This window comes from Mauremys mutica, chromosome 24 (genome assembly GCF_020497125.1).
Source record: "Mauremys mutica isolate MM-2020 ecotype Southern chromosome 24, ASM2049712v1, whole genome shotgun sequence".
NCBI classification, from domain to species: Eukaryota; Metazoa; Chordata; order Testudines; family Geoemydidae; genus Mauremys; species Mauremys mutica.
This window is the reverse complement of record NC_059095.1, coordinates 4,914,782-4,930,936: the sequence shown is the minus strand read 5'-3', so window position 1 is coordinate 4,930,936 and position 16,155 is coordinate 4,914,782. Positions and strand designations below refer to the sequence as shown.

Here is a 16,155-nt window from a genome sequence, read left to right as displayed (position 1 = left end):
GCGTGCTCACAGAGAGCAAGGGGTGGGAGGCATTGGTCTCCTTCAAAATTAACATTAATGAGGAACTGCTCTGGGATGAGCTGTATGTTGTAACAGAGGCTGTTGTGAACATCACAGCGAGAAGCATTAAGAGCAGGCAAAATATCACAGAATCGGCCTGTTCTTGTTTATTGCAGTGATTACAGGACAAACTGCATTTTGGTCCCAGCAGCAACTGTCACACCCTCCAGTCAGCAGGACTGCACATTGTACAGACAGATGTCTTGTGGAAACAACTTTCCAAAGAGCTGCTGAGTCCATGTCTCGCTTGGTAATTCCAGTTAAATCATTTACTCCTGGGAGAATTCTGCACCACTGCGCATGTGCAGAATTTATGTCCCCCACAGATTTCTTTGCTTCCCCGCAGAAAAATGACTTTCTGATGGGGAAGCAAAGGGAAACCACAAAAGCGATCATGCCATCCTTCCCAGCAGTATGTTTCGGGGGTCCAGGGCAGCCAGCAGAGAGAAATCACTGTGGCAGGAGGCGGGACTGGGGAAGACCCGGCTGGTGGCTCCTACCCTGTGCCGGGTTCAGCTGCTGGGGTGGACGGCACTTCCTCTTCCCCTGCATGGCATCCAGGGCTGGGTCAGACCCATCCCCAGATTTCTTCCCCAGCTGCAGAAAGCTCTGCAAAGTTATTGGTGCCCCACCCCGCCCTGCTTCCTACACCCATCGCTCTTCAGCTGCAGGGATCACTGTGTGCAGGGAGCTGCTCCCCCATCCCCCCAACCACCATGCATCCAGATCCCCTTATACCCAGATCCTCTCGCCAAGCCTCAGACCTCTCCCTGCCAAGCCCCACTCCCCCTGCACCTGGACCACCCCAATGAGCCATCTGCACCTGGATCCCCATCCTACCGAGCCCCAACTAGCTGCACCTGGATCCCCACCCCACCAGCATCTGGACTGCCCACTGAGCACCCCACACCCAGACCCCCCCTGCCAAACTCTATCCCCCCCACACCCAGACCCCCTACCCCTCGCTGAGCCACTCGCATCCAGATTGCCCCCACACAGAACCCTCTCAACCCACACCTGGATCCCCTACACTAAGCCCCTCCACACGTGGATCTTCTGCGGGGGAGCTGCCCCGTGATCTCCTATCTCTGTGCGGCCCGTGGCCGGTGCTCCCCAATGCCAGGCTGGAGCCTCCACATTTATTTGACAAATAAAATTGGCAGAATTTTAAAATATTGTGCGCAGAATTTTTTTTGGCACCGAATGCCCTCACATTTCAAATTCTAGGGCAGAAGCACTTCTCTCTTGAAGCACGTGTGCACTGTGAGGGCTCCCATCTCTAAGAGAACCCGCAAACCTTCCCTGTGCCATCTCCACCATGTGCAATTCATAACTGTACGATTTATCTAGAGCGTTGCCTAACCATAGAGTTCTGTGCTCTGGGAACCCTAATCTTGAAGGGACTTGTCTGGATGGTGCCTTGTTTCAGTGGTTTTATGGCTGTCGTCTTCCCAAAGATTGATGATAGCATTAAACACAGGGATTCCAAACCTTTGATTTTTGTGAAGGTGTTGCATGAGATCAATGAACGGGGGAATACAGCTGTGTGTGTGTTTAAATCTACATTCAGCATTGTGCTTTAAACCGGTGATTCTCCAAGGTCTTTTTATCCTGGATGCCATTTTGCCCATGAAAGTCTCTCTCTCTTATTTATCTCAGGAATTTAAATCAATTGAAATGTCTCTTATACACACCCAGAAGCTATCAAAGATTAACCACTTATAAATACCTTGGTTCGCTTTCACTTTGACTCAAGTTCTTCAGAGACCATATCCCGATATTACAGATGAGGGCTACAGTTGAACTGCATTATTGTTTAACAATTATTTTCCTGCCATGATAGGGAGTGTTGCTCTCTCCTGGGGGTGGGTGGGTGTGTGTGGGTGTGGGTGTGTCATATCCTAAAGAACCAATCTTATCACAAGCTACAGCCAACACATTTTCAGCTACTCCACCTTGGGCTGCATTTCCCCAATCCACCTTCAACCCCCTTCTCATTTCCTAGGCCATGAAGGGGTGTCCGTGCATATACTGTAGACAAAGGAACCCAAATCCAAAGTTTAGCTCAATGAAAATCTGCTTCACATAGGATGCTGTGTATGCCAACTTTTAGCCTAAACATTTTTTGGTTTGTTTTTTAAAAAAAGCTAAGTATAGGCCAAGGAGAAGAGCAGACCAGTTTTGGGCACACATGTAGTGCTGTATAATATATTTTTATTCTGAATTAAATGTTTTGATACAAGTGTTATAAATCCATGCACAAGTTACAGCCTCCCAAAATAAGCAGTTTATAATGGGAATGAGATGCCATTACAACAGATACACAGGACAGCACTATTATAATAAATATGACTCTGCAGTAAAACTACTGATGGAAGCACAATATTTCAGTACAGTAGAACCTCAGAATTACAAACACCAGAGTTATGAACTGACCGGTCAACCACACACCTCATTTGGAATTGGAAGTATGCAATCAGGCAGAAACGGAGAAGGGGGTGGGGGTGGGCAAATACAGTACAGTACTGTGCTAAACGTAAACTATAAAAAATGAAGGGAAATTTTTAAAACAAGATTTGACAAGGTAAGGAACCTGTTTCTGGGCTTGTTTCATTTCAATTAAGATGGTTAAAAGCCACACACTTCTTCTGCACAGTAAAGTTTTAAAGCTGTATCAATGTTCAGTTGTAAACTTTTGAAAGAACAACCATAATGTTTTGTTCAGAGTTACAAACGTTTCAGAATTACAAACAACCTCCATTCCTGAGGTGTTTATAACTCTGAGGTTCTACTGTACAATGCACACCAATGCAGGCTTACAAGTCCTGCCATCTTACCCAGGATCGGTTCTAAGGGGGTTTTGCGCAGAAAAGGGACTTTTTCTGCTTTAAATGGCAAGTGTCGACATGCCCTAAGTTTCCTTCAAGGGGACAAGGAAAGGAGGTAAACTGCAAAGAGGAGGAAATGCTGGACAAACCAAAGCCTTGATTCTTGTACCAAGCGCCGTGCAGGTGGAACCCAGAGCCCCCGTGATTTCAAAAGAGTTCTGCATGGTCACAAGGGTCTGCCCCCAGGCAGCTCAGGACTTGAGCAGGGTGCAGTTTTCAGGGCAATGGTTCTTGAGCTATGGTCCACCTAACCCTTCCTGATGGTCCACGGAATGACACTTTGAAGAGTCAGCAAAGGACACAGGAGGTGGTGAGAGGCATCTTTTCATGGGCACAGTGGAATGAAGGATAAAGACCTCAGTGAAATCACTGAGTCACACAAGCCATATCAATCAGCAGTAGGGGGAAGAAATCCTAGTCTGGGCGTCCATCTGAGCACACACAGGGACATGTATAACGTGGCTGCCCTTCTGCATGAACTAGACCATTTACAGTTTGTTTGGTCTAGCTGGCTCAACGACTTGTTTTCATTTCAGGGCACATTTAAACAAGTCTAAGTTCTGCAAATTCTAACCTCGATGCAAACACAGATAATTATAACCCCGCCACCACCACCCCCCGCCACACACACCTGCCTATATCAAGTTCAAGTTCTAACCAACATAATTCAGACCAAAAACAGCCTTCTCCCCGCGTTGGACGTTACTGCGTGGTGGAATGTGTTCCAGCAGTGAGGCTCTGTCAACTGACAGTTAAAGCCTTCCAAACCTCACATGAACTTGTTTCTTACAAATGAAGTTTCCACCACATGCAAGATTCAAGATTTAAATTATTCCACCACAGTAAAAGTGAAAATATTGGCAAACAGAGTCAGCGAGAAGCTGGCCAATTGCCCTGACATGCACAAGATGACCTGGATTCAGCAACCATTAATCTCAACGGTAAACACAAGTTCATGGCATTTGGGAAATGAGCCAGCAGCATGGGCGGCAACATCCAATGTTCACCTTTGACTGGAGGGGTGAGCGATGAAACTAAAGGGGCTGAGAGAGTGTTTGGAGATGAAAAAGCTAGTCCTTGCATCCACTTCTGCTGAAATGGAGGTGGCTTTAATGAGGACAGAAGAGGTTGCATACTGGAAAGCTGGTCCCCAGGCAGCAAGGAAATATGGCCTTGTGATTCAGAGATTTTCAGGTAAAACGGGACCATTGTGGTCATCTGACCTCCTGCAGAGCACAGGGCATAGAACTTCCCTGAATTAATTTCTGTTTGAACCAGATCAGATCTTTTAGAAAAACATCCAATCATGATTTAAATATTTCCAGTAATGGAGAATTCATCACAGCCTTTGGTAAGTTGTTCCAATGGTTAACTACCCTCATGGTTAAAAGTTTGCACCTTATTTCCAGTCTGAATGTGTCTAGCTTCAGCTTCTAGCCATTGGATCATGTTCGACCTTTGCCTGCGAGACTGAAGAGCCCTCTTATGAAACTTCTGCTCCCCGTGTAGGTATTTATAGACTGTGCTCAAGTCACCCCTTAACCTTCTTTTTGTTAAGCTAAATAGACAGAGCGCCGAGTCTTTCACAATAAAGGCCTGTTCTCCAATCCTTTCATCATTCCTGGGGCTCTCTTCTGCACACTCTCCAATTTTTCAACATTCTTCCTCAGTTATTATCAACACCAGACCTGGACACGGTACTGCAGTAGTGGTCACACCAGTGCACAATACAAAGATAGTGACCTCCCTACTGCTACTTTATATTGCCCTGATTATCGATCCAAGGATCATATTAGCCATATTAGTGTCACACTGGGAGCTCATGGTCAGCTCATTATCCACCACAGCCCCCAAATCTCTTTTGGAGTCGCTGCTTCCCAGGATAGAATCCCCTACCCTGTCTGCAGGGCCCACATTCTTTGTTCCTAGATTGATAGCTTCATAGGTGCCGACTCCATGGGTGCTCTAGCCCTGGAGCACCCACAGAAAAATATTAGTGGGTGCTGAGCACCTACTGGCAGCCAGCTCCCTCCCTCCCACCAAGTCGCCCCTGCCGATCAGCTCCTCCCCATCCCTCCCAGCACCTACTGCCCACCGCAATCAGCTGTTTCACGGCATGCAGGAGACTCTGGGAGGGAGAGGGAGGAGTGGGGATGGGGCGAAGCAGGACAGGGGTGGGAGTTTGGGGGAAGGTGGGGACGGAGCACTGATGGATAGCTTTACATTTGGCCAAATTGAAATTCATATTGTCTGCTTGTGCCCAGCTTACCAAAAGTGATCTGGATCACCCTGTATTCATGACCGGTCATTATTCACCACTCCCTCAATCTGTGTGTCATCTGCAAACTTTATCAGTAATGATTTTTATGTTCTTGTCCAGGTCACTGATAAAAACGTTACATAGCACAGGGCCAAGAACTGATCCCTGAGGGACCCCACTAGGAACGCAGCTGCTCTATGATGATTCCCCATTTACAATTACATTTTGAGACCTATCAGTGAGGCTAAGGCACAGGGGCTGGGCATCAGGAACACCTGAGCTCTACTCCCATCATTGCCACTGACTCAGTGTGATCTTGGATTAGTCTCTTCCCTTCTGCGGGGAGCGTGTTTCCCAATCTGTATCATGCAGACAAAAACACTCCCCTTGGCTAAATTCATTGTATAGCCCTTTGAGATCCACAGAGAAAATGCACCAAAGAATGGCAACCTGTTACTGTGTTCACTCCCTCATGATCAAACATGAAGTTCTAAGACTGGCACATAATTGCCCAATCCCCAGGGAAACTTGCGAGCCTCAAGGATCCAATCTCCTTTTCAGCTTTTATTCTCTCCCCAACCCACAATGGAAACCTTGCCTCACAGCATAATTCCCCAGAGGAAGAGGAATGGTCAGCTCTCTCTCTGGAACCCAGCACCACCTTCCCATCACTAGATAAAGATATAACTACCCCCTATTTTACCCCATCCACCCTGGCCTCATGGGGCTGAACAGCCACAAACTCCAATATGCCCCTCAGCGCCAGCTTTCCCAAGCCCCAGTGATGTTATCAGACCCCTAAAATGGCCTCATGTAACTATTTTCTTAACCTTATTTAAGCCCATTTGTTTGTGTAAAGAATGCCAGCAGAGCAGCAAGGATGAGTCACCCTGCAGCCAGTCAAAGGATCACAACATTTTGGTGAGGAAATGGATTTAAGTTTCAAGTTCACACAGGATTATTCCGAGCATGCAAGTGAAATGATCTTTCTCAGTGCACAGAAGGCAGCCATAAAGATTGCTGGGACATGTGTGAAAATCATTATTAGCCAACAACATCCATGATGTAATTAAAAAAATCCCAGAAGAAAAAAAAAATGTGGCCATCCCCACTCCTTCGGGCAAAACAGATTCTGCAACTTGCCATAACAGTAAGACTTGGGACCTACCAGAACAAGGGTAGAGGCAAGTGCCAAGGTTGAAAGAACAACCTTCCTCTCCGCAACCCAAGATGGACAAATCTGCGGGCTGCGAACTTGAGCATCTTCAGCTGATCTCCTAGAGCAGCACGGAGAGAGCATTTACTGCACAAATACCTCGACAGTGTCATTAACTGTTTACTGTAACCTTGCAAATCCATTTTTGACAACATGTGCATTCCTGGGAAACCCTTTAGAGAGACAAACCACCTGGAGGTTTAACACAGCCCGAGGCCAGGTGAGGTCAGAATCCCGTATCTACCCAGAATGGCTCTCATTACATTCCTGAGGGCGCAGCTCACCAACTTGCTATTAAACTGGATCTAGGCAGTGTATGCGCAGGCCCATGGAGCTTCACTTCAAATGAGCCAAATAAGACATTTATGTCTCTTTTTGCCAAGTCCCCTGTGGATTTTATGCAGCAAAATTGTATTTGGGAACATACTGAGGAGTCAAGTTATCTAGGATCCAGAGACATACTTGGCTCTCCTGTCTAGATGTATGAAGAGAACACAATTTCTCTCACATACCCACACTGTCCATCCCGCCCCCCAGACAAACCAATGTATATTTTAAAGCCAAAGACTCACTTACAGAAGCCTGCAGTGAGCTCCTCATGTTCTCCCTTCAGTGTCACTAATCTGCTGGCATGGTTATTACAGGGAAAGATCTAAGAAGATTGTAACACCACGCCCATCACCATGGTATCTGAATGTGGTAAAGCCAGGTACTTTCCTATGGAAAGATGTATCAGTCACAGGTAGAATATTCCTCCCCTCCTCCCTTCTGAAGTGCAAGAGAGAACAAACTATTAATATTTAACCGTTTGGCATTCGGGACAGTGTGAAATCAGCAAAGTGGGGAAAAATGACTATAGTAATGTGTGGAAGAGATATGACCTACCAGCGCTAATCCCAACGCCTGCAGGCAACCAATGGACTACTGCTCATAGAGACCCACACTGTTCCCGTGGAACAATCCCCTGATAGCAGTTTCTCTTTGGAAGAGGTTGTGACTAATAACTGAGCAAAACCCCAAGGTGTTATTGTTTTCCATGTTAGCGCTCAAGTGGAAAGATTCTGCAAGAGGTGAACTGTCCCCAGTCCCGAGTCCCAAGAAAGTCAGCCTGTTTCACGGCTGCCCAGGAAGAAGTAGGAGGAATACAGTGCAAGGTTAAATGGCGTTAACATTATGCAAACCCCTTCTTTAATATGTTTGCAAAGGGAGAAGTCTGCAAAGCTCTTCCAGGTCCTGCTCTGAATAATCCTGGGATGGTTAAAGCAAGGTCTGAATCAAACCCATTGGCTATTTGGGGGCAGACGGGATCTGTCGACAAACGCTTATGGAGACAAACTCAGATTACTATTGGGAATTTCTTATACAGTAACACAGCCCAGAGTCAGGGTCGCCCAGAGGATTCAGGGGGTCTGGGGTCTTAGGCACTCATAATTTGTCAAAGGGTTCTTACACCAAAAAGCCAAGCCCTGGAACAAAAGGCCTTGTTCAACGTTACTCTCAATACAACCTTTTATTATACAAAGGGTGACATCACTGACTTATGCCATCTATTGGGATCTTCAGAAAGTCCCATGCAGTAATGCTTGCATACAGAGTTACAGAGCAGCATGTGAGAGCCATCGGAGAGAAGAGAAAGGAGGACTGATAAACAGGCTCATTTATTAATGAGTGGATCATCTTATGCATGAGTACCCCTTGACTTCCTGCTCTTATACAGTGCATTACTTGAGCAAAAGGATTGGCTGGCTGTAAATGTTAAGAGTCAAAGGAAGACAGGTATGTGTGTTCAGGGATAGATGATAAATAGCTTATAAAAATTCAAAAATTGGAATCAACCCTGTAACAGCCTCGAGACAAATACCCTGGAGCACTGACAAGCACGCAGCAATCTGAGGTTTTAAAAACACCATCACAAAACCCAAAATGAAAGGGAATGAATTAAAAAGACAACTCCAAGAGGGGACTTCACTCTTCAAAAAGCCAAGATCAATTAGAGAAGTAAATAAAAGATAAGAGTTCTGAGAGGCAGAGCACAGAACACGATGTAGGTAAATGTAAGCTAATATAAAAAGCACCCACCAAAATACGCTGGGTTTCTTGATAATAATTAAAATGCATAATATCACAAAATCGACTGCAAGAAAAATCAGACTGCTCCCATACCATCAACATACACCCCTATCTCACCTTAAAACCCCACATTTGAACCCTAATCCCAAAACAAGACATCACCTAACCACACCTCAAATGACCAAAAAAAAAAAGTTTAGCTTTACAACATGTCTAGAAGAACAGCAAATCTGGGGCATTACAGATCAAAGAAATTGGCAATTTTCAAAGCCATGGGGCCTTCATGCAACATGTCCAACCACCAGCTCCCTTGTTTTTATACTGTGGACATTCCAGCTTGTGCACCTCTGATGATCGCAAGCACTGCAGCAAAGCAGAGAGAGGTAGTCGCCCAGAGAGTAAAGATACAAACTAGGTAGAGCTATTTAGGTCAATGCCAACAACCTGAACTGCTCCAGGCAACCTGGGCTTTTCACAGAGCACTGGTGTTACGTGTTCTCAGCATTCTATACCAGTGTAAACTTCCAGATTTTGAGATGGAGCCCCATGGCAAACACACTACAGTAGTTTAATCTCTCAGTGGCAAATGCAGGGAGGACTGCACCTAACAGAGAGACTGTCATGGCCACCTTGACCAATGCAGCTGGAGAAATTAAGGTTGTTACACTTGCTGTCTTTGCATCCAGGTTGCAGCTGAGGAGCAAGACTCCTGGATTGTGAAGCAGTGTCACGAATGGAAGTCACACTCCCTCAAACAAGGCATAATTCCTGCCAATTTTGCCAGATACTTTTACCGGCCTATCAATATGACTGACATCTCATCTGGCCTGAGCCACAGCCAAGCTAGTCCTGATGTAAACCTCAAGATGCTGGGTCATACACTCCACAGCAGCAACAGGATTGGCTGGAAGGAAAACTAAGCTGGGTGTCAACAGCATGTCGGCATGGCACCAGCAGAGCCCATGCTCACTAACTAGCCTGCCGGGCAGCCTCACTTACACACGCTGAGTAAGAGGGAGAACGAGATAGAACCTTGTTGTATTCTACTTGCAAGGGTCGAAACAGAAGCAAACCAAATCAGTCACCCTCTGATCTTCCACCTAAAAATGAGCAAATCCATTCAAGGGCTAATCCATCCACTCCTGCCAGAGATGGTGCGTCAATATTACCTCATGATCAACAGCACAAAAGGCTGCTGGTAGGTTTAATAAATCAATTTAGAATAAAACTTTAATAGCCAAATCGGCCAAACCTACACCAAAGCAGGACTAGTGTAACATGATCAAAACACCAAAAAAATGGTATCTATACAACAGCTTTAAGATAGGATCACCCAGTGTATTGTCTCTGTGCACTGTATTAGCAGTTTAAGTAGATCGTAAGGTCTCGGGGACAGGCCCCATGAACTTCATCACAAGTATTAAATGATGTTTCAGAAAAAGAGATCTCTGTATTTCCCAGTGAAAGACAAGAAGGGGGTTCATGTAAAGTTTATAGAACGAAGGGCTGGAGACACTAATCCAACCTGCTCATTTCCATTTAAGAAATAATGGGATAAAGGAACATGACATGAAATAAAACAAACAAGCAACAGGAAATACTTGTCACAGGCAAAGACTAACCTGAATGGAACAATCTGCCAAGCAGTGTCCCAGAGTTACAGAAATCCATTTCTCAACAGCTGTAAGAGAGGCATGAGTCTCCAGTGCTAAAGCATTTACTCACGGGCCAAAATGCCCGAGCATCCTTAGGACAAAAGAAAAAAGGGAGATTGTTCCCTTTATCTGGTAGGCCAGCATCTATGGAGTTGGGAAAATGGAAATAAGGGAGCAAACAAACAATAGGTAGAAGGGGAGATGCAAAAGGATCTGCCACAGTTTTCCATCCTCTTACAGACTGTTGTCAGGGCATCTGCACTGCAGGTGTGACTGCCACTTGGGTAGACATCCCCACACTAGCTTTATCTGTGCTAGCATGGCTAAAAATAGCAATGTAGATGTGGTCATGAGGATTTCTTCAACGCGAGTAGGTCCGCAGGGTCCCTGGCATGCTCATATGGCCTGCACTGCTGCATCTACAATGCTATTTTTAGCCATGCTGGTGTGGATCTCTCTACCCAAGTTGCAGTCACATGGCCAACTGCGGCATAGACATACCCTAAGATCAGGGGTGACCAACCTGTGGCTCCCGAGCCACATGCGGCTCTTCAGAAGTTAATATGCAGCTCCTTGTACAGGCACCGACTCCGGGGCTGGAGCTACAGGCACCAACTTTCCAATGTGCCAGGAGGTGCTCACTGCTGAGCCCCTGGCTCTGCCACAGGCCCTGCCCCCACTCCACCCCTTCCCGCCCCCTCCTCTGAGCCTGCAGTGCCCTTGCTCCTCCCCCCTCCCGCCCAGAGCCTCCTGCATGCCACAAAACAGCTGATTGGGAGGTGCAGGGAGGGAGCGAGAGGTGCTGATTGGCGGGGCTGCCGGTGAATGGGAGGCATTGGGAGCAGAGTGGGGGAGCTGATGGGTGGGGCTGCTGACGTATTACTGTGGCTCTTTGGCAATGTACATTGGTAAATTTTGGCTCCTTCTCAGGCTCAGGTTGGCCACCCCTGCCTTAGATTATGAGCTCAGTGGGGCAGAGACTGTATCTTCATTGGTGTATGTACAGGCCCTAGTAAAACAGGGCCCGGATTCTGCCTGGGACCTCTGGGCCCTACCATCTTGTAAATTTTAAAAGTTACGATACCACTAAGAACGCATTAGCTATCACACACAACAGATGGAATGTGTCAATGTCTTTATCCATTGTACCCATTTCCTGTCCTTTCTGCCCAATTTCTCAATGTGAGCCAGGCTTCTCTGGCTAAGGATACTGCATGCACTTGTGCTCTTTTTAGATAGGAGATTCTGGCAGCAGTATTTCCCCGACTCCTTTACATAGAGATTCTTTCCATTCCTGTTCCTCCACATGATGGTTCCCCAAGCCGGCACTCAGAGACGCACAATCATGACCCCTTCCATTAATCTTCCTTGTCACAATCACTCTTTACCTATCAGGAGAGCAAGGGAGAGACTCTGCGTTCACTGCTTCTGCATAAAATGGTTCTTGTCAGATCTTCACATAGACACTTCCTTCCTCCCACCCTGCCAGAGTTTGAGCACTTCACTTTTGTGGTTCTCCTTGAGCTCCATTGGCTCAAGCAGCGGAGAGCCAAGGTCGTTCCCTAGCCCAAGGCTCCGGTGCTGCAGCCACAGGGCTGGCACAAAGCACACTTTGTACTGCTGGTAGAGTTCTGAAAGCCATGACGTTTCCAAAAGAATCATTTCTTGTTTTGGGCAAAAAGTCGGGCACCATGGAAAGGCCACTCACAACAGGATGAGTCACACTTTTGTCTGCGGTTCAGGCCATTTTTTTTTGTTTTTTGTTTTGTTTTGTTTTTTTTAACTGAAAGGCTCTTTTTTTCCTTTCCATGCTCATCCCCCTAATCTAAACACTCCAACGTTTATGGAAGCATATTCCTTTAATAGAGATTCTCCAAAGATTGTTCTTGCCAAGCTGGCTGCACTCAATTTCCATGATGTAGCAGAGGAAGTAAACTGATCAACCCGACTGGTCCAGGCCAGGAGACACCCCTACCCCCAGGGGTGATGATCTTGAGGGGAGGGGTGTGTAGCGGGGTGGTCACCTGCTCCTGCCCTAAGGGGTTAAAAGTTAGCCCTAGGAGAGGACTGGGGCTGGGAGCCTTAGGCTGGGCTGACTGGGAGGCAGCCTCAGCTGTGGCCACGCCCCAAACAGACTCAGCTGGCCCTATAAAGACAGGGAAGCCAGGGGCAGACACACAGGCTCCATCTGCCTGTAGAGGGAGAAGGGCCTGGCTGCAAGGCACTAAGTAAGGAACCTAGACTGGAGCAAAACGTTGGAAAAAGTCCAGCGCAGGGCAACAAAAATGATTAGGAGGATGGAGCACATGATTTATGAGTAGAGGATGAGGGAACTGGGATTATTTAGTCTGCAGAAGAGAAGAATGAGGGGGATTTGATAGCCTGAAAGGGGGTTCCAAAGAGGATGGATCTAGACTGTTCTCAGTGGTAGCAGATGAAAGAACAAGGAGTAATGGTCTCAAGTTGCAGTGGGGGAGATTTAGGTTGAATATTTGGAAAAACTTTTTCACTAGGAGGGTGGTGAGGCACTAGAATGGGTTACCTAGAGAGGTGGTGGAATCTCCTTCCTTAGGGGTTTTTAAGGCCTGGCTTGAGAAAGCCCTGGCTGAGATATTTCGTTGGGGATTGGTCCTGCTTTGAGTAGGCGGTTGGACTAGATGGCCTCCTGAGATCCCTTCCAACCCTGATACTTATGATTCTAAGTCGCATTTCTGTCTTATTCCTCCCACAATGAATTCTGCTGCAGGCAATTCTATTGCTATTATGATTCATTTACTTATCTGGTTTTATCCAGCAGAGGGAGCCCTTGTCTACATCAGGGTTTGGCCCCATTAACAGTCATTGGTGACCAGCTAGAGCACCAACAGGCAAATCCTCTATAATAGTGCTTCGCAAAGACGGCCCGCCGCTTGTTCAGGGAAAGCCCCTGGCGGTCCAGGCCAGTTTGTTTAGCTGCTGCGTCCGCAGGTTCGGCCGATCGCAGCTCCTGCTGGCCGCGATTCACCGCTCCAGGCCAATGGGATATGCTGGCTGCCGCTTCCAGGAGCCCTCTCAGCCCACGCCGCTTCCCACAGCCCCCATTGGCCTGGAGCAGCGAACTGCGGCCAGTGAGAGCCACGATCGGCCAAACCTGTGGACGCAGCAGGTAAACAAACCAGCCCGGACCGCCAGGGGCTTTCCCTGAACCAAGCGGCGGCCCGACTTTGAGAAGCACTGCTCTATAAAATGTGATTTTCCCTGGTGCAGTTTAACCTTTATTTGAAGCAGCGGTAAACTGCACTGATGCAAAGTGAGTCTTACAGCAGCCTTGCTTGCGGTATGGGGTATTTGGTGTTGCACCAGGTCTTCTCCAATGGCTCAAATACTAATGTAGACAAGGCCCAAGGCTGCAAAAGCCGGAGTCCAAAGGAGGTTCATAGTACATCTTTAAAGACACACTAAGAAAATAAAAGCACAGCTCAACACATTTGCGTCAATGTTTGGAGAATATGGAGATTTTGCAATATAGGAGAAGTTTGTCAGTTTTGCTCTTTATTACTGTGATGTGCTTTTTTGACATACTCCTTTTGAAGGAGATGGTCTCTCCTTTATAATCAACCAACTCTTCCTGCTATATTTGTTCACTGTCATGCTCCAGTGTTCGTGACACTGCAGTTCACTACAAAGCACACAGCTGAAACATTCCTCAATGAATCACGCAGGAAGAAGAGGCTGATTATAAAGGAACAAGCTTTTGTTTATACATGTATCTTGAGGCATTCAAATGCTACTGGGGGGAAAAAAAAAGACATTCAGTAGTAGTACATGCCAGCATGATGGGGTTCTGCTAAAACATTATTTTTCAATTTGTCAAAGCATGACTGGCATAAAATACACAGATGTAGACAGATCTTCTCCTTACTTGATTTTGCCAGTAAATTGGCTTCTTTGCGACCAGACACACGGCTCAAAATGGTTTTCAATTTAACTTAGTCCCACATGTTCAGAAGTGACCAGTAATTTTAGGTGTTTCAGTTGAGGGACAATGAAGAGACCTGATTTTCAGAAACTTCTCAGCATCTGCCCTCTGATAACGAGGCCTCAAGTCAGCCACCCAAAATCACTTGTCACTTTTGAAAATATAGGTCTTAATGTCTTAAGGAGGGTGGCTTTCTAAGAACACAGCTTTTCCATATTGGGTCAGACCAGCGGCTCATCTAGCCCACTATCCTCTCTTTAGATAACATTATGGGGAGTTTTATGTCCAATCAAACATGCGCTGCTATATGTGCTGGGAAAATTCCTGATCCACAAGCGATCAGTTTACACTCAAGCATTGGGTTAGGTTACCCTTACCTCATCCTGCACAGCTACAAGTGTTATTCATGGTTAAAATTATTCAGGGTGGGTTTTTAAATCCACTCACAGTATTTGGATTGCTCTCCTGCAGCAGCGGCTGCTGAACACTGATTTGACTTTCTCTCGGATTGGAAATCCCAGCATTTGAGCACACTGTTGCTCAGTTTCCTTTCCTACTGGCTGCATAGCCAAGGCGTTTGCCACTTCCTCCAATGCTGCTGGAATTCTGCTACTACACATGGGCCACAGGACTGTTTAAAGAGGGAGAGTCAGGCTCCAGGGTGGGTTGGGGATGCAAGCCATGTTTTGGGGGCAGCAAAAGCACTAGGTTCAGTCTTCACTGTTTTCCTTTGGCTGCACTTCTTCCAATATTTCATTTTAGTGCTAAAGGGGCCAGTGCCATCTCTGTTCTAGTGGGAAAACTGCATGGTGTTAGGTAGAGCCCAGCAAATCTGTGGATATCCACGGACTGTTTTTGCAGATAGCGGATCGGCTGCAGATAAAACCATGCAGGACTCTACTCACCGGCGGCGCCGGACCTGCGGTGTCCAGCTTGGGCAGTGCCGGGGGTGCAGCGTGCTCAGGGCTGGCAGCCAGAGGCTGGGGCTAGGTGGCAGGTTGGAGTTGAGGCTGTCCAGCACGTGCTTACTGCGCCGCTTCCTGTGCAGCAGCTCGGCCCCTCAGGCAGCACCAGTATCCCCACCATGGCCTGGCCACACTGGCTGCACTCCCAGTCCTGGGCCTGACCTTCCAGTTCCTGGGCAGCAGGGCCAGCCCCCGGCCACAGGGATTGGAGTGAGCGAAGTACCAGTGCCCAACCCCTCCGCCCCACTCTGATGCAACACACACTGCTGCTGCCATGCGCTGTCGCTCGTAAGCTCCCAGGAGCAGCACACAATGCAATGCCCCTTACGCCCAGTCCCTCCCTCTGTACCGCCCCTTCTCCTCGAAACCCTGCCCCTGCGCTGCCCCTTACCCCCAGTTCCCTCTTGATGCCTCTTCCCTGCAAGATCCCGCCCCTCCCCACGAGGGGAGACGGCTTGCAGCTGCGGATACAGGTAAAAGACTACCAGCTAGGCTAGCGGATCGTGGGTTGATTCTGGCGGATGCAGATCAGATGTGGAGCCACATTTTTGTAACCACACGGGGCTCTGGCTTTAGGTACAGTACAGACTGCCCAGAGGATGATTGATAGCACAACTCATTCTGAGGTGCGAGTGTTGGAGATGGGACCAGACTCTGGAACTAACTGCAATTGGGCCTTTACCTTGGTAAGCCAGCAGGGCAGCTCTATCTGGTTTTGCTCACTGGGTCCACTCAATGTCTTGGGAGAAGCTAATGCAAAGAACTTGTGCAAGCCGGACACCACGTGCTCCTTTGAACTCCTGGGAAGGATTTAACCATTTTTTCATTTTTCAAAAGTCAGCTCTTTCCCATGCTAAGTTGTTTCCCAGTCCTGACTGACCAACCTTTCCATGAGACATGGCCAGAGGCAAGTCTAACATGATGAGCTCATTTCATACCAATGAGATCCCTGGAGGATGAGCAAATCTGTTACTCCATAGAGGTACCAACCCAACCAGGATGACTGGTGCTTTTCAGATCCAGATCACATACTCCTACATGTCAGAGGAGAGCACATTCCAGGGAGGAAGGAGGGGCCTGAAT

The 16,155-nt window shown here is 47.4% G+C and overlaps 1 protein-coding gene across 8 annotated transcripts in view; it reads right to left on the bottom strand.

Annotated features, from left to right (window-relative positions):
• The window catches only part of SBNO2 (strawberry notch homolog 2), a 128,716-nt gene that overhangs the window by 55,276 nt on the left and 57,285 nt on the right, over nt 1-16,155 (bottom strand). The gene's annotated exons all lie outside the window — the stretch shown is intronic.